Source organism: Carcharodon carcharias, chromosome 7 (assembly GCF_017639515.1).
Source record: "Carcharodon carcharias isolate sCarCar2 chromosome 7, sCarCar2.pri, whole genome shotgun sequence".
NCBI lineage: Eukaryota > Metazoa > Chordata > Chondrichthyes > Lamniformes > Lamnidae > Carcharodon > Carcharodon carcharias.
In genome coordinates this window covers 145,601,044-145,625,189 of record NC_054473.1, presented here as the reverse complement: position 1 = coordinate 145,625,189, position 24,146 = coordinate 145,601,044, and the positions used below count along the sequence as shown (strand labels likewise).

Below are 24,146 nucleotides of genomic sequence, written 5' to 3'. Positions count from 1 at the left end.
TTCATCAAAACTGAGAATACAGGCCTAGTTTCCTTAATCTCTCCTCAAGACAAGCCTGCCATCCCAGGGATTGGTCTGGTGAACCTGTGTTGCACTCTAAGTAAGGGGACCAACTGTACTCAATACCCCAGGTGCTGTCTCACCAAGTTTCTATACAATTGCAGCAATACATTTTCATTCTTGTACCCTTGTGATGAAGGAAAACATACCATTTGCCTTCCTAATTGCTGCAGCTGCAACAGTGACTCATGAACAAGGACACCCAGGTCCCTTTGGACATCAACACTACTCACCATTTAAGAAATACTCTGCCTTTATTTTGTACCAAGTGGATAACTTCACATTCACATTATATTCTATCTGCCATGTTCTAGCCTGTTTACTTAGCATGTTCAAGGCCCTTGAGGATGCAGCAAGGAGGCTTCAGCTTACATTCCCAACTAGTTTATGTCATCAGCAAATTTGGAAATATGTATAGTCCCCACATCTATTGTGAACAGCTGTGGCCCCAGCACCGATTCTTGCATACTCCACTAGTAACAGCCTGCCATCCCGAGAATGTCCCGTTTATTCCTATTCTGTTTGCTGTCTGTTAACCAATTCTCAATCCATACCAGCATATTACCCCTAAAATCATATGCTCCAATTTTGTTTACTAATCTCGTATGACCTTATCAAAAGGCTTACAAAAATCTAAAATACACCACATTCCACTGGTTCTCTTATCTATGCTATAAGCAACATCCTCAAAAAACTCCTAGCAGGTTTGTCAAACATGATTTCCCTTTCATTAATCCATGTTGACTCTGCCCAATCATAACATTATTTTCCAAGTGACTAGTTATCACATTATAATAATTCTCGACTACGGATGTCAAACTAAGGGGTCTGTGGTTCTGTTTTCTCTCCTGCCCTTAAATAGTGGTTACATTTGCTACTTTCAGTCTGCAGGAAGGCTTCCAGAATCTATAGAATTTAAGGATAACCATGAAGCATCCACTATGTCTACAGCAACCTCCTTCAACACTGGGATATAGCTCATCAGGTCCAGGGGATTTATCAACCTTCAACCCAATTAATTACATACTAGCTCCGAAAGTCATGTGGACTTTGTTAACGCACTCTCTCTCTCTTCACAGATGCTGCCCGACCTGTGGAGTTTTTCCAGCATTTCCTGTTTTTATTTCAAATTTCCAGCATCTGCAGTATTTCACTTTGATTTTTGAGTACTACCTCTAATACTAATTGCTTTCAGTTCCTCATTTTCACAAGCATCTTGGTTTCCTGGTATTTCTGGAAGATTCTGTATCTTCCTCTGTGAAGGCAGACAAGTAAATTTAGTTTCTCTTGCCCATTCTCCATGATAAATTCTTCTGTCTCCACCTGTAACAGACCCACATTTGTCCATTCTAAATCTTCCATTTCTCACATGTTAAAAGCAGCTGATGTAGTCCGCTTTTGTTTCTCACTAGCTTCCATTCATATTCTCTTCTCCCTGAAGAGCTTCTTGGTCCTCTTTTGCTAGATTCCAAATTGCTGCCAATCCTCAGGCTTACCACAATTTAGCAACCTTAAGCTATTATTTCCTTTGATCTAGTCATGATATCCAGTTTATTCACTGTTCCTGTTGGGTTTGAGTCTTAAAGGAACGTATATTTGTTGTAGACCATTACCAGAATTTTTTAAAGCGTATTTTTCCCAAATCCACCAACTTGCCCTCATACCTTCAGTTTCCTTTTAAGATTTACGATCCTAGTTCTCAGAACTATAATGTATTATGAACACTATTTCCTAAATGCTCCTTTACACTAGGTTAATCAGTCATTACATAATACTAAATCCAAAATAGCCCGATCTCTAGTTGGTTCTTCAACATACTGCTCTAGAAATCCATCTCACACTCCAGAAATTTCTCCACAGCACTGGTGCTAATTAGGTTTATCCAGTCTATGTAAAGTGAAGTCACCTATTATTATATATCTTCCATGTTACATGCAGCTCCAATTTCCAAATTTATACTATGCCTGACATTACCACTTCAGTTTGGTGACCTATAAACAACTCCCAACATTTGTTCCCCACGCTGTTTCTTAGCTTTACCCAAACTGATTCTACATCTTGATCCTTCAATCCAAGATACCCCCTCACTAATGTACTGATCTCTTCCCTTAACAGCGCTACCAAACCTTTTTGCCTATCCTTCTTAAATAAAGAAAAATTTTGAATATTCAGCTTCCAGTCACCTTGTAACCACATCTCCGTAAATGACAATTAAATCATACCCACTTCTATTTGTCCCATCAAAATCATCTACCTTAGTTTTGCGAATGCTATGTGCATTCATATATATGTCTTTAATGCCTCTGCTTACTATTTCCTACTTCCCATTAACAGTTTTTCTTCCCTTCAATCTAAGTTCTTCCTCCGGTTCCCTTACCTTGCAAATCTAGTTTAAACCCTCCCAACATTCGCAAATCTCTCTGCGAGGATGTTAGTCCTTATCTTGCCACGGTATAACCTGTCCATCTTGTACAGTCCCACCTGCCCCAGAACTGGGTCCCAATGTCTCAAATCTGATGTCCTCCCTTCTACACCATTTTTCCAGCCACATGTTCAATCACTCAATCCCCCTATTCTAATGCTCTCTAGCATGTGGCACTGGAGTAATCCTGAGATTACTGTTCTTTAATTTCTTTCCCATCTCCCAAAAATCTGCTTTCAGGACCTCACGCCTCTTTCTATGTCATTGGTAGGAATGTGGACTAAGACATGACAGTTCATCCTTCCCACAAATGGATGTTCTGCAGCTGCTCAGATATCTTTTAGCCTGGCACCAGGGAGGCAACATACCATCCTGAAATCACATTTTCAGCTGCAAAAGCAACTGCCTGTTCCCCTAACAAATCCCCTATCACTATTGCTCTTCCACTTTCTCCTTGCTTGTGCAGCTGAGTCACCCATGGTGCCACAAACTTGGCTCTTGCTGCATTCCTGAGGAACCATCACCCTCACTAGTATCCAAAATGGAAAACCAGTCAGTGAGCAATATTGACTCAGGGGACTCCTGCATTAACTGCCTGGTTCTGCTGGACTGCCTGGCAGTCACCCATTCCCACTCTGCCTGTATGCTCCTAATCAGTGAGGCCACCTCCCTAGCCGTGCTAACACACAGGTCTCTGCCTCGTGCATGCACCACAATGGCTCCAGCTGCTGCACGCTCAAGCTTCTGCAGGAAGTGTAATTGGCTGCGGATGTGTTTGTCTAGGACACATGGCATATCCATGACTCCCCACATTTCACAGGATGCACATTCTACTCTACAGTCCTTATGGTGTTTAGTAAAGAACCAGTGACATATTAACTTAGAGACACTGCTGTTTGAGCATGTCAGAACCTTTGAGGCAGTGAGCACAGTTGGAAACGAGTGGTCTGACGTGATTATGGGAAAGCTAGGCAAGCATGTTGGGAAAATACAAAGTTCAAAGAGGGGTGGGAAAACATTCATGTGGAGCAAAGATACTTGGACCATTTGGCCGAGTATATCAGGAAAGTGTAAACATTTATTAAAATTCAGTTAAGAAAAAGGGGTTTTTAAAGTAATTCATTATTTTTGTTCTAGTTTAAAGATGATGCCTAACAGACTGTAAGATAAAGGGGAAAATAACCACAAGCTGCAACATCCTTAAAATATATTTTATTGAAGTTTAAAATTATACTCTTAAAAATCAAGAGTATGGTACTAGTTTAAAATAACTGATCACCAGGCAAATGTTGCCAAATCTGCTTTTTGCTGGGGGAACATTTCTTGCAACTACATGAACAGGAGGATCAATATGCTCCCTGTAGAATTGCTACACAGGAGGCCATTTGGCCCACCATGCCCATGTTTGCTCTTTGAAAGAGCTGTTCTCTTTCTCCCCATTCTGCCTATAACCCTACCGTTTTTTTTCCTCACTTCCGATTGTTATCGAATTTCACCATTGAAAGTTTTTGATTTTGCTTAGACCACCATGAGACAGTGTATTCCACATAGCACACTGCATATACTTTCCCTCATGGTGCATTTTGTCAATTCCTCAAATCTGAGCTGTTTCCAGTCACATGATGGAAAATAACCAAATCTTATTTATCAATTTGCTTTTTTGCTTAGCAGTGTACCCCTAATTCAGCAGTCCTCTGGCACCATGCCCAAATCAAAGGAGGACTAAAAGATAGTGACCAGAGCTTCTGCAATTGCCACTATTTCCCCAAGCAACCTAGAAGGTATTATATTGGGTCAGGTAACCTTTCTATTTTTGGGCACAGTCAGCCTTTAAGTACCTTCTATTCATTTCTAATCTCATCCAATTCTAACTCACTACTTTCTCTTACCAATATTATAACTCATTTAATGAGTCAGTCATGCCCTCTACCTCAACATGAATGTAATTAGTCCTTCACTATTAACACTGCACTGTGGATACCACCACCCCCTGCAAAATATAAAAAAGGTCAAAAATAATTAGTATCATGACTTGGTAAGGGCATATAGCAGAGTTCAGCAGATCTACTGTAGTATGGTTTAATGACTTTTTAAAGTAGCTGTGTTCCTATTTTGGCTCAGCCTTAATAGATCAACAGTGGAAACAATGTACTTTCAATATTGTTGCTCACAGACAAATACAAGAATTGATAGGCATTGACAAAGTCAAGGAGCAAGTTATAAACTTTGGCTGCAATTAAAAATGCATATATTTCACAGGCTTAAAAACTAGATGCCTGATAAAGTTAACATGCAATGTAATGCCACTATATAATTGAAACCTCAGCAATATCTGAGAGCTGGATTAGCTATTAAAATAACTTTGCAATTGGCTATAGATCATGAGGCTGCAATATTTCAAACCAACCCCCCCCCTCCCCCCACCCCCCAAAAAAAGCTTTCCTGCCTTCAGTAGGGTTTCAAAAAGTACACCTAAGTACACAAAAGTCAACATTAACTTACTAGTCATGAACATAAGAGCATAAGAAATAGCATTCAGCCGCAAGCCCACTCCACCATTCAACAAGATCACGGCCTTAATTCCACTTCCCTGCCGGTCCCCAATAACCCGCAACTCCCCTATAAAAAATGTCTAACTCAAGCCTCAAATATATTCAATGTCCCAGCCTCCAATGCTTGCTGGGGGAGGGAATTCTAAACACTAATGACCCTCAGGAGAAGAAAGTGTCTTAAAATGAGACCCTTATTTTTAAAGCTGTGCCCCAGTTCTAGATTCTCCCTGGTGAGGGATATTCCCTCAGCATCTACCCCTGAATCTTATGTTTCAGAGGAATCAGATGATCTTAAACACCAATAAGTGTTAGCCCAACCTGCTCAACCCTGCATAAGAGAACCTCTTAATCTCAAGAATGAGCCAAGTGAGCCTTCCAGGAACTGCCTCCAATGTAGACATGTCCCTCCTTAAATAAAAGGTGACCAAAACAGCAGAGGTGTGGTCTCAGGAATGCCCTGTACAGTTGTAGCAAGACTTCCCTATTATACTTAATTTCCCTTACATCAACATTTGCCTTCCTAATTACTTGCTGCACCTGCATGCCAACTTGTGGCTACTCTGAAGTCATACAGACTTGAAACACTGGTCTGGCAGCATCTGTCAGAGGGAAACGATCAAGAGTTTTTCTTAGCATTTTGTTCTTATTTCCGATTTCTTCCTTCCTGCACCAATTCTCTGGCTACACATTAGCCCATCTAATCAGAGGTCCAGCATCAGATTCCATTCCCAAGCCAATATGCCCAGCATCAAGGCACTAATCACGCAAATCAGCTCTACTAGACAGGACATGTAATTTGTATGCTGAACCAGACTCCCAAAGCAACTGCTCTATTTGGAACTGTAGACTCCGAGGAGGACAGCAGAAACGCTTTAGGGATGTCCTCAAAACATATCTGAAGAGGTCAAGTATACTTGCTGACTCATGCGAGTCCCTGGCCTGTGACTGCCCAAAAGGGAGATTAATTCATACAGAGACTTCATCAGGGACACGCAGAGGCAAAGAGAGCACACAAACCTCCAAACAATTTATCTACTTGACCTGCATTGCATATAGCATGGTCTAGAGATCACACTTTGAATTTCTTAGATCCTATTGAACCAGAACAGAAGCAATATTCACCAACAAATGGGAGAGTAATCCCTATTACCAACTTGTCCACAAATTCAGATCCTATTGAACCAGAACAGAAACAATATTCACCAACAAATGGGAGAGTAATCCCTATTACCAACTTGTCCACAAATTCAGATCCTATTGAACCAGAACAGAAGCAATATTCACCAACAAATGGGAGAGTAATCCCTATTACCAACTTGTCCACAAATTCAGATCCTATTGAACCAGAACAGAAGCAATATTCACCAACAAATGGGAGAGTAATCCCTATTACCAACTTGTCCACAAATTCAGATCCTATTGAACCAGAACAGAAGCAATATTCACCAACAAATGGGAGAGTAATCCCTATTACCAACTTGTCCACAAATTCAGATCCTATTGAACCAGAACAGAAGCAATATTCACCAACAAATGGGAGAGTAATCCCTATTACCAACTTGTCCACAAATTCAGATCCTATTGAACCAGAACAGAAGCAATATTCACCAACAAATGGGAGAGTAATCCCTATTACCAACTTGTCCACAAATTCAGATCCTATTGAACCAGAACAGAAGCAATATTCACCAACAAATGGGAGAGTAATCCCTATTACCAACTTGTCCACAAATTCAGATCCTATTGAACCAGAACAGAAGCAATATTCACCAACAAATGGGAGAGTAATCCCTATTACCAACTTGTCCACAAATTCAGATCCTATTGAACCAGAACAGAAGCAATATTCACCAACAAATGGGAGAGTAATCCCTATTACCAACTTGTCCACAAATTCAGATCCTATTGAACCAGAACAGAAGCAATATTCACCAACAAATGGGAGAGTAATCCCTATTACCAACTTGTCCACAAATTCAGATCCTATTGAACCAGAACAGAAGCAATATTCACCAACAAATGGGAGAGTAATCCCTATTACCAACTTGTCCACAAATTCAGATCCTATTGAACCAGAACAGAAGCAATATTCACCAACAAATGGGAGAGTAATCCCTATTACCAACTTGTCCACAAATTCAGATCCTATTGAACCAGAACAGAAGCAATATTCACCAACAAATGGGAGAGTAATCCCTATTACCAACTTGTCCACAAATTCAGATCCTATTGAACCAGAACAGAAGCAATATTCACCAACAAATGGGAGAGTAATCCCTATTACCAACTTGTCCACAAATTCAGATCCTATTGAACCAGAACAGAAGCAATATTCACCAACAAATGGGAGAGTAATCCCTATTACCAACTTGTCCACAAATTCAGATCCTATTGAACCAGAACAGAAGCAATATTCACCAACAAATGGGAGAGTAATCCCTATTACCAACTTGTCCACAAATTCAGATCCTATTGAACCAGAACAGAAGCAATATTCACCAACAAATGGGAGAGTAATCCCTATTACCAACTTGTCCACAAATTCAGATCCTATTGAACCAGAACAGAAGCAATATTCACCAACAAATGGGAGAGTAATCCCTATTACCAACTTGTCCACAAATTCAGATCCTATTGAACCAGAACAGAAGCAATATTCACCAACAAATGGGAGAGTAATCCCTATTACCAACTTGTCCACAAATTCAGATCCTATTGAACCAGAACAGAAGCAATATTCACCAACAAATGGGAGAGTAATCCCTATTACCAACTTGTCCACAAATTCAGATCCTACTGAACCAGAACAGAAGCAATATTCACCAACAAATGGGAGAGTAATCCCTATTACCAACTTGTCCACAAATTCAGATCCTATTGAACCAGAACAGAAGCAATATTCACCAACAAATGGGAGTATTCCCTATTAACAACTTGTCCAGTCCTGCTGTATCTCAAATCCTGCCTATGGACCTCAGCTGGGGCAGGGGAGGTGAGAAAGTAAGGACAGGGAGGTAATTATTGCTGTGAACCCAATTCAAATGGGATTGAATGATAATTTCAATGGTGAGGGATAGCATCTCATGCCCGCCAGGCATTCCGAAGAACTCTAAAGCCAATTACCTGGTAAACAGAACAGTTGCAGAGTGATATGACTACCAGTTACTCAGCTTTGATGGTTGTCAATTAAAGACTGAACATTGGTCGGATTTTTAAAAAAATTCCTTAAATAGGCAATACAGATTTCTAATTTAAATATTTAATTTGAACATTTATTGGAAATGTTTAAATCTAGAGTTTTTGCTGCATCCTGGAGTAGGACTTTAGCCAACAGTTAGTTACTTAGCAGAAATTTAAAATCATACACCGGATTTAGTTGTATATTCAGTTGAGATTTTAGACCAAGTTTGAAGTTTCAAGATAACAGCAAACAAAACTCTGAAGCAACTAGGATGACATTTTGGAAACAAGAGGTTAACAAGTAAAACTACAACAAGTAACACGTTCATAGTTCTAATTACTCACTAGTATATGAAGACGCATTATCGGATCCCTACTCTGCTGCGTCCTGGTTGTCTTTAAGCAAAGTGATATGAAAGCAGCAGTGCTGCACATTATGAAATTAGACTAATTGTCAATTTGTGAATGGCCACTAGAAGGTGCTGTCCCATTAACATTTAAATACCAGATAACAACCATCTCCAACAGAAAAGACCAGGCCCAAACATCCATCTTGACGTTCAATGGTATCAGTGCAAAGACCCCACCATCAACATCTAGAAGTCAGCAGGCAGAAGCTTATCATGGATCAGCTCCATCAACATTTTCATTACAAGCAGGGCAGAGATGCTCCAGCACCTGGCCCCAAATGCCCCATCAGCTACAAGGGCAGGGGTCAAAATTTTTCCAAGGACTCGAGCTTGGAGGGCTAAAATTTCGGGGACTATGTGAGTTTCACATGGAGTTTAGGATACTATTCTCACATTTGGATTCCAAATTCCCAACATTTACAATAGTAACTAAACCAAGATCAGATTCATCTCAAATTCCAAATATTTGACACAATAAAACAAAATCACAGGGCTGTGGAGAATGCATGGGTGTAAATATACAGAAATACAAAGAAGTTTCAACAGGATTCAAACAGGCAAGATCACAGCAAATGGAATATAACGCAGGCGAGAGATTATCCACTTTGGTAGGAGGAACTAGTGCAGAGTATTTCTTAGAGAGATTGGGAAGTGATATCCAAAAAGGACCCTGGGTGTCCTTATAAGTCACTAAAAGCAAACATTCAGGTGCAGCAACCAATAGGAAGGTGACTGGTATATTGGCCTTTATGTCAAGAGAATTTTAGTGTAGGAGTAAAGGTGCCTTGCCTTCAACTGGTGTAGAACTTTGGTTAAACCACACCTGGAGTATGTGTACAATTTTGGTCCCCTTACCCAAGGAAGGATATACTTGCCATAGAGGGAGTGCAGCAGAGGTTACCAGACTATCCCTAGGATAGCAGGATTGTCCCATGAGGAGAGATGAAGGAGACTGGGCCTGTATTCTCTAGAGTTAAGAATGAGAGGGATGATCGCATTGAAACTACAAAATTCTTAGAAATTATGTTTCCCCAGGCTGGGGGCAGAGGGGGGCTATCTAGAACAGGAGACAATCCCAGAATAAGGGGCAAATCATCAAGTCATTTAAGACTGAGATGAGGACGTACTTCTTCACTCAGAGGGTGTGGAAGCTCAGGTCATTGAGTATGCTCAAGACTGAAAATCGATAGATGATTTCCAGATACTAATGACATTAAGGGCTATGGGGATAACATAGGAAAATGGCATTGAGGTAGATGATCAGTCATGATCTAGTTGAATGGCAGAGCAGGCTCGAGAGACTGAATAACCTACTCTTATGTTCCTAAAATATTTAGCATAAAGAATGAGGTTCAATGTTGTAATTTAATCAAGAATTTCAACTGCAAGCCAATTGAGTTTCACTGACAACATAGATGAGTGTTTCCTCACTGCACAGGATAAATGACATCTTTGCAACTCAAATTCTGGTTTGTGACACCTTGTTTGAAATATCAGTCCAGACTACCATGTTACTGAACAGGATTTAAAACAGAACCTCAAGATAATGCTCAACCATCTCTCTCCACTTGCACCTCCCTGCTCCTCCAATTCAGGTGGGAGGGGGACACAGTCTGGGCTTCTGCCGACCAGTGCCAGCCACTCCCAAGATGCAAACGCACCCCAGTTAAAGTCAGACCCAGACACCATTGTAGACAGATTCACTATGGTCCAGAGCTAGGGCCTAGCGAGTCTCCGCCAACAGGGGAAGCACAAGACAGAGTGCAGAGTCCATGACGCTCTTCCTTGACAGGCAGTGGCCCTGGCAATTGGAACTGCTCAGGCCAAGAACAACTCCAGTCTCCGGTTCCCTGTCAGCCACATCCAGTGGCTACTGTGCAGTGTGCAAGGGTCACTATGTTGTGTCAAGGCTGGAGCCCAAACCTACCTGACCACTGTTGAGATCCTGGAGCAGGCTGGCAATGTGGCCTGGGACAAGAAGTTGGCCCACATCATTCCCTGCCACTTACAGCAACATCCAGGCTATGCTGCTGCATAAGAAACCCAGACAACCCAGCAAGATAAAAGGACAAGATTTAAAAAAGGAGGGAGGGGATCTTGTGATTGGAGGAGCTCAAGTAGTAACATGGGATCAAGAATGTGTTTGGAGGAGCAGTTCCTCAGATTCTGTCTCCCATGCTTCACTGCTCCTCCAATCACAATGCAAGCAGTGATCTTTAGAGTTTCTGGGGTGAATTCACTAATTCCATGTATTTTGAACACTGTACAAGGGTGATTTAAAGTATTGATTAAATACACAACTGGATGGGTAAAACCACAAGATTAGCATCTACCACTGGACTGGATATTCATACTACAGCTACAGATTGTCATTAGACCGTGAACCAGTTTCAGTGAACATCAAAATCAGTTTTGCATTTATTCTTTGAAGGCTTTGCATAAAAGCAGAGCTCAGCGCCTACAGGGGCCTGCTCCCTCGTCCAAATGTCAATACTGGATAAAGTTATACACAAATACAAAAGCATCTCAAGGCAATCAGCAAGTTACCAATTTCATACTACAGGAAAGGCATTTGAAATCCTGCTTCAATCAGGATCCCAGTGACTTGTCTGTGAGGACCTCAAATCTAACCCTCAACTCTCAAATTGAAATTTTGGTTTTGAAAATTGCTTCATTGGGAACTCTTTGCCAAATCTTGTCATGTGGCTGAGCACTCTCCAATAGGAAGTGTCAGAGGCTGGACAACCACTTTTTCAAAACAGTACCACCATTCAGGTCATAGAAAGAAAGTTTGGATCAATTCTCCACCTCACCTCCACAAATGCTTTGTGCCAATTAATCCAATCAAAAACCTTTTCTTTAAATGCTAACACCCCAGGCAAAAGTGATAGGAAAAAAATGACCAAAGCAGTAATTCTTCATATCTGAAGGATAGGTATTAAAACAGCTAATCTCATTTGCATTCCTGGATAGAAACACTTACACAAGTGCAACAATTTAGACTCCTGGTGGTTCTGATGAAATGTCATTGACTTGAAACGTTATAACTGTTTCTCTTTCCACAGATGCTGCCTAAACTGTGGAGTATTTCCAGCATTTTTGGTTTTACTTCAGATTTCAAGCATGACGTTATTTATCTTTGAATCTAGATTCCTTGTTTGGTAGTCACAATATTCTTGCCCTGGAAAAGTAAATTTGGCAATACTCAACCACACAGTTCTAAAAGGTCGGTTGGCCACTAAGATTGCACAAAATAAATAAACCCTCGATTGGTAGTTTTGAAGTACTACTCTCAGTTGCAGCCCAAAGGCAATCTACCAGCATGGATGTGCTAACTTTTGAGTTGTCCGAATCACAGGCTGCACTCTGCAGATTGTCAAGCCTGCCACAAAATTTCTTAAATCTCAATACGTTGCATTAAAATAAAACAAACTTTCAAAACAAGCTAAAGGAGGTTTGAACCAGAGGAATGCTGCAGGAAACATCCATTAGTAAATGAGAACTGCAGGTTCCTTTGGCGAACAATATTGTTTAAAAAGGCACAAAAAAAACACACACGCTTTGGTTGACATCCTGCTTAGACATTTGAAGTCCATTGTCCACTGGCAGATGGGAATACAAATCTGCTCATCACCACAACTTATTGCTTCCTACAGCTGGTTTGTGCCTCTGCTCTCCAAATTGCTTATTCCTTAGCTGAGTATGTGAAACACATACAGAGGTGCCAGCAGGGTGCTGCACTATGGAGTGAAGTGGGGGGGGGGGGGGGAGACTGCCAAGAACAAGTGGTCCATGCTTCTGATAACTGAAAAGCTGGAACATCCACATGTAGATTTTATCCTTGGTGGCTTTGACAAATTTTCATAAAGTCATCCTGATCAAAGTGTTCTACTTGATCACAGCTGGATACACTCTTGTTACCTTATAACAGCTGTTACAAGAACTGTCAAAAGTCTGCTTCCGAAGGCACAATAATGATGCCCAGTCAACACTCAAGATATCAGCATACAAGTTGACCTCTAAAGCCTCAAGCAGTCCCTCCAACATGCAGGGTATAAAGAAGTGAACTGCTGGCATGGGTGGTCACCATCTTGATCATTCACCACACTGGGTCTGTTCTGTGTGGGCATATCACAACAGGCCATATTGCCTGCTTGATCCTTTACACCCAGTTGTAAGATACTGGTAAAACATCCATTTGAGGTGAAAAATTAAGGCCGACTACTAATGAGAGCATAGCAAATCATAACTGAAAGATTGGGAGGTTGCAGGTCAACTTATAGGCCATGTTAAAAAACATTCTTAGGGGTTAAAAAAATGGGGTCGTCTTATACACCATGACCTACAGTAAATAAAATAAATTTCCAGGTGAAATCACTGGTTGTATTTAGGCATGGAACCCCAATTAAATACTCCTTCTGTAGAGCTATTAATGGAGGCCAGCTGTCTGAATTAAATCTGCTGCTATCAACTAACAGCACCAAATTTTAATGGCCTTCATTAAAAAGGGCAGCATGGACTCATATGCAAAATACCATCCCATCTTCAACACCCCTTTCTTCTGACATCCATGAGCACATCACCTCAAAAACCTTTCCCACCCTTGACACAACACTGAAATAGCCCCAATCAAAACACAAGTGACATCCTTTGAATTTGGCACACCTTGTCCTTTTCTACCTCATCATGTAGCACTACAACCATCCTGCTTGGCCTAAATAGCCAAATGGTTATGGTACTGGGTTTGTAACCCCAAGATCAAGAGTTCAAATCTCACAATGGCAAAACTATGAAACAATGTAACTTCATCTGAAACAGATGGAAATGTGTTTGTACTTGAAAGAGTTACAACCATCCTGCTCCAACAGTTTCCCCATTGTCCACAAGTAGAACTGTCCTGGTGTCAACCATAGCTGCAATGTCTTCACTTCTTGCTCCCTACCATTACTTCTCAAGATCAGCCCCCAAGGATTTATCCCCAACCTCCTTTTTCGCACCTACATGTTGCCCTCCAACAAAACCACCCAAAGACATGGCAGGTTCCTGGCCTATAGTACATAAATGTAACATTTAACTTTAGGAGCCAAGACACAGGATATACAGGCCTTGGGGAGTGAGTGCAGTGCACAATGAAAGTAGGTCTTGGAAGTTTTAAATTACAAGGGCAGATTGCATAAACTTGACTTGTATTCTCTGGAGTAGAAGATAGAGAGGTGATCTGATGCAGATATTTAAAAAGTCAAATGGATTCAATGAAGGTGGATAAACTAGTTCCTCTGTTGGGGATAAAACTAGAGATTGGCCAATTAAGAGGGAAACCAAGCAGTAATTCTTCCCCCGCATAAATGTAGTATAAATACAGAATCATTCCAAAGACTCTGGGTGCTGGAACAATTGCAAGACAATACTGACAGCACCAAATCTTTGGTGGTAATGGGTATCAAGGAATGTGGAACTACAGGAGGTAAAAGTTGAAACAGATCAGATAGATCTATTCTAATGGTAGAGCATACAAGCAGTTTAATGACCTACTCCTGTTACTACATTCTATATATGGTGTGACATCCAGCTCTCAATGCCTCCACTGCCTATTTCCAGACACTTTGTTCAGTTGAAGAGAAGGAGTTTATAATTTCCTCCACTTACAAATGCTGGAAAAAGTCACCTCTTCACCTCCTGCCACAGAAGGGAATGCCCTTGAATGGTTTCCATCCCCTTCCTTGGCCACCATGCCTGGTTGAAATTAGACTATTCTCAACCAGAATGCCAATTAACCCAGAACTGAGCTTCTAACCCCAAAAGACTGCCAACTTCCACCGAGCTCATGCCAAGATTTTTTTAGCTGGTAAGACCATTACCATTGAGTCTGGAGATAACTTTCAATGTTCTCCTGGTTGACCTCCATCAACCCAGGCTCATTCAAAAACAATCTTGCCCTGACCTATACCCAACTCATGCTCACTCATCACTGACTTACATGGAGTCACAGTACATTAATGCTTAAATTTTAAATACTTATCCTCATTCAAATCCCTCCATGGCCTCAACCCATCCTATTTTAATCTCCGCCAGCAAGTCTTCAACTTTGGTTCCTTGTGCTTCATCCATACAATTAATTCTGGTTGTGCCCTCAGCCCTGTAAACCCCAAGCTCTGGAACTACCTCTCCTCCTCCAAGAGGCTCCTTAAAACTGAACAGACTCAAACTTCCGTCACCTGTCCCAACATCTTTCTTTGGCAGGGCATGAATTTCTGTCCAATGACAAAGCACCCCAAGACTCTGTCAAAAAGTACTGCATCAGTACCAGTTCTCTTATTCATTTCCCTCCACTTTAATATTCTAGTTCATCTAAGATGATCCTACCTCTATCTGAAACAAACCTCACTTAGACAGAACACAAATTGCAACTTGCAAGATAAACATTTTCTCAACTATAATCACAATCTTTCCTTTATAATTTATATGAACAATCATTCCAATTTCTTTAAGCTACAAACAGCCTAGCTGGTCTCCTTTTCAATTGCATCTTTGGTTAAAAAGCCAAAAGATGCTGCATGATCACCCCTACCAGCTCTTTTTTCCCAGGACTTCAAATTTTGGAGTTCCACTTCCTTTTCACAATTACCAAGGTCCTAAACAAGTTTGATATTTCTATTTTGATTTTTTTTTTATATAAAAAAGGATTACCTGGTCATTATCATATTACAGATGTAGGAATTTGCTATGCACAAATTGGCTACCATGTTTCCTCCATTAAAACATTCCAGAAGTGTTTCATTGGCTGGAAAGTTCTTTGAGATGTCCCAAAGCTGTGAATGGTGCTATACAGTTGCAAGATTTTCTTTTTAAGTCTTTTTTATTTGATAATCCATAGGTAGTAGAAGCATAACTGAAGTTTTTTTTAATACATCCACTTGAACTGTGACACATCCATGTGTACAGTGATAGATTTTATCCTTTCAAACTAGGATTACATTAGAAGGAAGCATTTAGTTTTGCAACACTGAGGTGAAACATCCATGGAAGAAATTGGAGTTGACAAAAGTTCACTGTCTTGTCACAAAGACAACAAAATGGTCAGGAGAAAGAGGCAAATAAGAGGATTTTCTGCAATTAGATGAGGAAAAGAGGGCAAAATGACAATAGGAATAAAAGGTATAACAGGGAGATAGTGAAATATTAGAAAAAGACATCTTGAGATCCAGATGTGTATAAATGGTTACAAACATGACAGCAGAAGGTGGGGGAAAGTAGAAAATATGGTAAAGCAGAGGGGGAATCCATCAGCTGGAGAGTATAGCAGAAGACGACAGCAAGAACAGGCCAGTCTGATGGCTTACTACTGATGTGGGATGGATATCCCGTAACATCCACCCCTTTTAGAATCACTGGTGAAGCTGTATTATATCCAGCACCTGCTATTCAAGAGGAAATGGAAGCTGCAGTTGAGATCCAAGGCTGTAATAATTAAAGTTAGACCTCTGGCCTTTAAAGTATCTGGTAGAAGGATGGGTGCCATTCCACAAACTTATGCCGAGGTCCACTGGAATAGCATAGGAGGCCACAGACAGAACATAGGAAAAGTAGGTAACTGGCCTTCACCACCATTCAAGAAGATAATGTCTATTCTTTGTGGGCTTAACTCCACTTTCCTGCCTGCAACTCTGTCAAAAGTCTATTTCAGTCATGAATGTATTCAATGACCCAACCTCTACTGCCTTTTTTCTTGGGTTGGGGGGGTTGGAAAGAGAAAGACAGAGAGAGATAAGAATTCCAAACTGTGCCCCTCAGTTCTAGGTTAACTCCCGAGAAGAACTATCGTTTCAGCATCTACTCTGTCAGAATCTTATACATTTCAATAAGATCACCTCATTCTTCTAAATTCTAAGTGAATGCAGGCCCAGCACAACTTTTTAAATAAAATATTCATTCACAGAATGTGGGCTTTGCTGGCTGGGCCAGCATTTATTGCCCATCCCTAGTTGCCCTTGAGGTGGTGGTGGTGATGAGCTGCCTTCTTGAACCGCTACGTCCATGTGGCGTAGGAACACTCAGTGCCATGAGTTTCAGGATATTGACCCAGTGACAGTGAAGGAACAGCGATATATTTCCAAGTCAGGATGGCGAGTGACTTGGAGGGGGAACTTCCAGGTGGTGGTGTTCCCACCTATCTGCTGCCCTTGTCCTTCTAAAATGGGTAATGGTCATGGATTTGGAAGGTGCTAAAGAGTCTTTGACATCCTGCAGTGCATCTTGTAGATGGTACACACTGCTGCTACTGTGCATTGGCGGTGGAGGGAATGAGTGGTTGTGGATGTGGTCTCAAGCTTAGTGTTATGGGAGCTACACTCATCTAGGCAAGTGGGGAGTATTCCATCACACATCTGACTTGTGCCTTGTAGATGGTGGACAGGCTTTGGGGGGTCAGGTGGAGAGTTGCAGATTTCCTAGCCTCTGACCTGCTCTTGTAACCAAGTATTTATATGGCTAGTCCAGTTCAGTTTCTGGTCATTGACAACTCCTAGAATGTTGACAATGGGGGAATTCAGTGATGGTAATGCTATTGAATGTGCAAGAAACATATCTTTTTATTTTCTGTTGGACTGAGTGTTAAAATTACAATGGCTGCAGGTTGAAAGGCATGTCCACTGGAACAGGACGAGAGATATTTACAATGTTGTGCAATCCTGGAACAGTGTGCCGTGAAAGACAGGATGATGCCAGAGAGGAATCTTGGACCAAGGGAACTGCCTGGCAACAATGTTTTAATTGGCTCCTGAACAGGTTTTGCGTGAGCATTGCAGCAACATAGCTCCTAGCCTGAAAGAAACAAGACCTAAAACCTCTCTCTCCTGTGTGGAAGATTTCAGTAATTCCACCATAATAGCTAGCTGGATTTTTTTCCTCTCATATCTCTATAACCTGCTCTCTCGCTGAAAACCCCCGTCAAGAGGCAAAAGGGAAAATCACTGTTAGAGACATTGAAAGGCAAGTGCTCAACCAATGAACTAAATAATGAAAGTGCTGGAAGACCACCTCATGTCATCAGTAGGGACTGAAATTAATTTGGAAGACATCAATCAAAATCAACCCACTGAATCCTGTACTCCGGAATTGTTGCTATTGAACTATTTTATCCCAGCCTTAAAATCCATGTTTGTGTGTGTACATAGGGATTTGAGAAAGGGATTGAGTTTAAGATAGGTGTTAGAAGTTATAAGTTATCAGTTCATATTCCTTTTGCCAGTAGTTAAAAGAAAATTTATTCAATAAACAGTTATTTACTTAGCAATACAAGCACCAGGTTTGTAAACTAAACTTAAATATTTAGGTTGAATTGGGGAAAGCTGGTGGTTTAGTCAAACTTCTCATTTGGTGCAGCACGGGGAACATGGGGCTTGATATTACATGACATAATCCCGTGGGTCATGACAAATGTCAGTGGGTGGTGGTTACATTCTCTCTTGCTGGAGACTGTCAATACCTTGCACTTGTGGCACAAATGTTACTTGCCAGCCCAAGCCTAGATATTGTCCAGATCTTGCTGCATTTGGACACAGACTGCTTCAGTATCTGAGAATTCGCGAATGGTGCTGAACATTATGAAATCGCGAATGGTGCTGAACATTATGAAATCGCGAATGGTGCTGAACATTATGAAATCGCGAATGGTGCTGAACATTATGAAATCGCGAATGGTGCTGAACATTATGAAATCGCGAATGGTGCTGAACATTATGAAATCGCGAATGGTGCTGAACATTATGAAATCGCGAATGGTGCTGAACATTATGAAATCGCGAATGGTGCTGAACATTATGAAATCGCGAATGGTGCTGAACATTATGAAATCGCGAATGGTGCTGAACATTATGAAATCGCGAATGGTGCTGAACATTATGAAATCGCGAATGGTGCTGAACATTATGAAATCGCGAATGGTGCTGAACATTATGAAATCGCGAATGGTGCTGAACATTATGAAATCGCGAATGGTGCTGAACATTATGAAATCGCGAATGGTGCTGAACATTATGAAATCGCGAATGGTGCTGAACATTATGAAATCGCGAATGGTGCTGAACATTATGAAATCGCGAATGGTGCTGAACATTATGAAATCGCGAATGGTGCTGAACATTATGAAATCGCGAATGGTGCTGAACATTATGAAATCGCGAATGGTGCTGAACATTATGAAATCGCGAATGGTGCTGAACATTATGAAATCGCGAATGGTGCTGAACATTATGAAATCGCGAATGGTGCTGAACATTATGAAATCGCGAATGGTGCTGAACATTATGAAATCGCGAATGGTGCTGAACATTATGAAATCGCGAATGGTGCTGAACATTATGAAATCGCGAATGGTGCTGAACATTATGAAATCGCGAATGGTGCTGAACATTATGAAATCGCGAATGGTGCTGAACATTATGAAATCGCGAATGGTGCTGAACATTATGAAATCGCGAATGGTGCTGAACATTATGAAATCGCGAATGGTGCTGAACATTATGAAATCGCGAATGGTGCTGAACATTATGAAATCGCGAATGGTGCTGAACATTATGAAATCGCGAATGGTGCTGAACATTATGAAATCGCGAATGGTGCTGAACATTATGAAATCGCGAATGGTGCTGAACATTATGAAATCGCGAATGGTGCTGAACATTATGAAATCGCGAATGGTGCTGAACATTATGAAATCATCAGCAAACATCCCCACTTCTGACCTTATAATGGAAGGAAGGTCATTGATGAAGCAGCTGAAGATGGTTGAGCCAAGGACACTACCGTGAGGAACTCCTGCAGTGATGTCCTGGAGCTGAGATGACTGATCAACCACAGCCATCTTCTTTTGTACTAAGTATGAGTTGAATGAGAGGAGAGATCCCCTGCGCAACCCCACCCCCCCCCCCCCCCCCCCCCCCCACCCCCATTCCAGTTTTGTTAGGGCTCCTTGATGCCACATGGTCAAATGCGGCCTTGATGTCCAGGGCAGGTCACTCTCACCTCACCTCTGGAGCTCAGCTCTTTTGTCTATGTTTGAACCAAGGCTATAATGAGGTCAGAAGCTAAGCGAACCTGGCAGAAATTGGGCATCAGTGAGCAGGTTACTGCTAAGCAAGTGCCACTTGATAGCACTATTGATGACCCCTTCCATTACTTTACTGATGATCGTTGAGTAGGCTGATGGGGCAGTAATTGGCCAGGTTGGATTTGTCCTGCTTTGGTGTGTACAGGACATACCTGGGCAATTTTCCACATAGCTGGGTAGATGCCATGTTGTAGCTGTACTAGTGCAGCAAGTTCTGGAGCACAAGTCTTCAATGCTATTGTCGGAGTATTGTCCGGGCCCATTGCCTTTGCAGTATCTAGTGCCTTCAACTGTTTCTTGAAATCAAGTGGAGTAAATTGAATTGGCTGGAGACTGCCATTCGTGATGCTGGAGACCTCTGGAGGTCAACGAGATGGATCATCCACACGGCACTTCTGGGTGAAGATTGTTCCATGTGCTTCAGCCTCATCTTTTGCACTGATGAGAGTTGTTTAATTGTCCACTATCATTCACGACTGGATGTGGCAGGACTGCAGAGCTTAGATCTGATCTGTTGGTTGTGGGATCGCCTAGCTCTATCACTTGCTGATTATCACACAAGTAGTCCTTATAGCTTCACCTGGTTGACACATTTTTAGGTATGCCTGGTGCTGCTGCTGGCATGCCCTCCTGCACTCTTCATTGAACCAGGGTTGATCTCCCGGCTTGGTGGTAATGGTAGAGTGGGGGATGAGGTTACAGATTTTGTTAGAATACAATTCTGCTGCTGCTGATGGCCCACAGCAACTCATGGATGCCCAGTCTTGAATTGCTAGATCTATTCAAAATCTATCCCATGTAGCATGATGGTGGTGCCACACAACACGATGGAGGGTATTCTCAATGTGAAGGCGGGACTTCATCTCCACAACGATTGTGTGGTGGTCAGTCCTACCTATATTGTCATGGACAGATACATCTGCAGCAGGCAGCTTGGTGAGGATGAGGTCAAGTATGTTGTCAAGTATGTTTTTCCCTCGTTACTTCCTTCACCACCTGCCACAGACCCAATATTGCAGCTATGACATTTCGGACTTGGGAAGCTTGGTCAGTAGTGGTGCTGCCAAGCCACTCATGGTGATGGACATTGAAGTCCCCCACCCAGAGTACATTCTGCACCCTTGCCACCCTCAGTGCTTCCAAGTGGTGTTCAACATGGAGGAGCACTGATTCATCAGCTGAGGGAGTGCTGTACATGGTAATCAACAGGCGGTTCCCTTGCCTATGTTTGACCTGAGGTCAAGAAACTTTATGGGGTACAGAGTCAATGTTGAGGGCTCCCAAGGCAACTCCCTACTGACTGTACACCAGTGCCATCACCTCTGCTGCGTCTGTCCTGCTGGTGGGACAGGACATACCCAGGAATGGTGATGTCTGGGACATTATCTGTAAGGCACGATTCTGTGAGGATGACTGCGTCAGGCTGCTGCTTGACTAATCTGAGAGACAGCTAGCCCCCAAATGTTAATAAGGGGGTCTTTGCAGGGTTGATAAGGCTGAGTTTGCCATTGTCATTTCTGGTGTCTAGGTCAATGCCAGATGGTCTGTCCAGTTTCATTCCTTTTTGATACAACCAGAAGGCATTTAAGAGTCAACCTACATCTGGAGTCACATAGGCCAGACCAGGTAAGGAAGGCAGATTTCCTTCCCTAAAGGGAATTAATGAACCTGGTGGGTGACAATTGACAATGGCTTCATGGTCTATTCTAGATTTTTTTTTATTAAATTTAAATTCCAGGATTCAAACCAAGGTCCCCAGAGCATTATCCTGGGTCACTAGTTCAGTGTCAATACCACTACACTATCGCCTCCCTCATAAGACAACCTGGTGAATCTTCTCTGAACTGCCTCCAATGCAAGTCTATCCTCCCTTAAATTGAAACAAAAAAGTGATCCAGGTGTGATTTCACCAATACTTTCCAACTTTCATACAGAGTCATACAAGTCAGAGTGGGATGGAGAATTAAAGTAGCAACTGCTACCTCAAACATTTGCAGACAGCATGGTTTTCAGTAAAGCTGTCATTCATTCAACTTGCTTTTGGTCTCCCCAGTGCAGAGGAAAGCACATTGTGAGCAACAAATAGTTGGAAAAAGCACAGGTAAGCAAACTATTGTCTCACCCACGCAGTGTTTAGAACCCTGGAGGGTGGCAAGGGAGGTAATGAAAAGACAGGTACTTCACCTGCATGGAAAGAAACTGACCAAGTGTTATGCATGACCAGGATATTACAGATTGAACAGTTCCGGCTGAAATAGGAAGAGAGGTACTTGTTGGTAATACTGTTAAGGTGCTGGAAATAGAGTATGAGCTGTCAAATACAGAAACTAGTGGGAGGAAAGGAGAGGACAAAGGGGTCCAGTCTACTAAGGGCGAGGGTAATCCTCGGCCAAGGAATAAGGCAGTCAACCAATGTATGTAGCAAACTACTGTATTCAGCTCTTCAACTGCCAAGAATCCAGCTTCGGCTTTCAAGAGTTACAACTTCCCCTTCACCTCCTCTTTCTCTCCCCACCTATTAAAGTCATCTTTCAAGTAGGTTTTGCATGGCAACACAATCTTTCACGGCGTTTAAACATTTTACCTGGTTTCTATAGCTACTTAAATTTGAGAACAGTGACTAAGCAACCAGATAGCCACTCTGTCCACGCGGGTTGCGTTTAAAAATTAAGTGGGACGACTTGGCGGGTGGGGGGGAGAAGAGAGAAGAACAAAAAGAGCTGGAAAATCCCTTTACAGCAGGCCTAGTTTGCACCTGCTATATCTGAAAGACGTCAATATGTACGTAGTGTTGGGGCTGCCTGTATATATTAAATACCACCTACACTTACTTTCTCACTAGTTAACTGGAGAACAGCCTCAGTAGCTACTGCGCCAGACAGACCTCGTGATCCTTGGCGAATTATATTAAATTATAAGCCACTGTCAACAAGGAACAAAGACGCGGCGGCTGGGGATTTTTTCCGCCTACAAACATCTCCATTGTGTCAAACATACATACACGAGGTTAAACGCTTCGGATCACAACAAAAAAATGCATGCTGGCGGATTGACCGCTTCTCTACCCGTTGTGTCACCACAAACAAAAATAAAAAGCTGCAGAGAGAGAGAGGGAGAGAGAACACGGTGGAAGGAACCAGACTGGGAGCGAAGAGACTTGGCGGCCGTTCAGGAAACAGCATTAAAAGCCACGTTAGACTGGGTTGCTCCCGACAATGCGACGTCGGAATAAATGAAAATAAAAAGCCAGGAAGCAGGACCGCGGCAGCTGTTTACAACAATAGGGAGTGAGTGTAAAGAGCAGAGGGCCGCGGCCTAGTAAACCCTCGCCATGCCGGCGGCCTCTCCCACACAAACACAACCCGCTCCCGCTTCAGTCTCCGCCAAAGGCGAGCCCCAACACACCAGCAGGAACTGCTTCCCAATAAAACAAAGTCGGGAAGCCCGGGGACTCGCCTTGACTCACGCACAGCTCGAGTTACTCCGGCCTCAATGTCCCCACCCCACACCAAAATAAAGACCTTCCTCCCCTCTTTGTGCTTTTAAAGGTCCGAATCTTAACCGCCCTTACCTGTATTAAAATGCAAACACGAGTCGCACCCGGAGGTATCGCTGCTTATTCTCCAACCCCTCCCCCCCCCCCCCCGGGTAGGCAAACCAGGCACTGACCCACCAATTGGCTCCACCGGAGTAGACCAGCTTCCTACTCCGCCCCTCTTTCCTCTCTCGGTCAGTCGACTCTCTCCGGAACGGCACTAACCGCCGCCCGCACTCGAGCCCAGTAGCCCCAGCACGCGCTCACCTGCCCCGCGCAACGCGCTTAATTATTCTAGCCAGCGAGCCAATCAGCAGCGCCAGCAACACTCCGCCTTGCCTCGCGCTCTTTCCCGCGCCTTCCGGGCGGCTGCAGACCTTCCCGTTGGGCGTCCGGTAGAGCTGTTACCCTACGTTGGCAACAAAGTTAGCAGGGACTCCACTTATGGAATCGCAGCATATACAAGTATCTAAGATAAGGCCATATTATTTCCTATTATTCTTTTCTCCATGCAATCCATTGAGTATGATCCGAGACAACATTCAGGTTTGGGCTGATAAGTGGCAATTAACATTCACACCACACAAGTGCCAGGCAATGAGCATCTCCAACAAGAGAGAATTTAATCAACCTTCCTTGACATTCAATGATATTACCATCATTAAAATCCCCTATATTAATATTCTGGGGGTTACAATTGACTAGAAACTGAATTGGACCAGCCATATAAATGCTGTGGTTGTAAGAGCAGGTCAGAGGCTAAGAGTTCTGTGGCAAGTAACTCACCTCCTGACTCCCCAAAGCTTGTCAGGAGTGCAATGGAATACTTTCCACTTGCCTAGCTGAGTGCAGCTCTAACACCATCCAGGACAAAGCAGCC

The 24,146-nt window shown here is 42.5% G+C and overlaps 1 protein-coding gene across 3 annotated transcripts in view; it reads right to left on the bottom strand.

Moving 5' to 3' along the window:
• siah1 (siah E3 ubiquitin protein ligase 1) overlaps positions 1-23,534 on the bottom strand; it is a 28,594-nt gene extending 5,060 nt beyond the window's left edge. Inside the window, exon 1 of one of the 3 annotated variants that reach the window (XM_041190766.1) lies at positions 23,405-23,534. The gene's annotated coding sequence lies outside the window, so the exon portion shown is untranslated. Of the gene's footprint in view, positions 1-23,302; positions 23,371-23,400 lie in introns of those variants that run through there. The other 2 variants (XM_041190768.1, XM_041190767.1) reach the window with 2 other exon arrangements.
• Between the last annotated feature and the right edge of the window lie 612 nt (positions 23,535-24,146).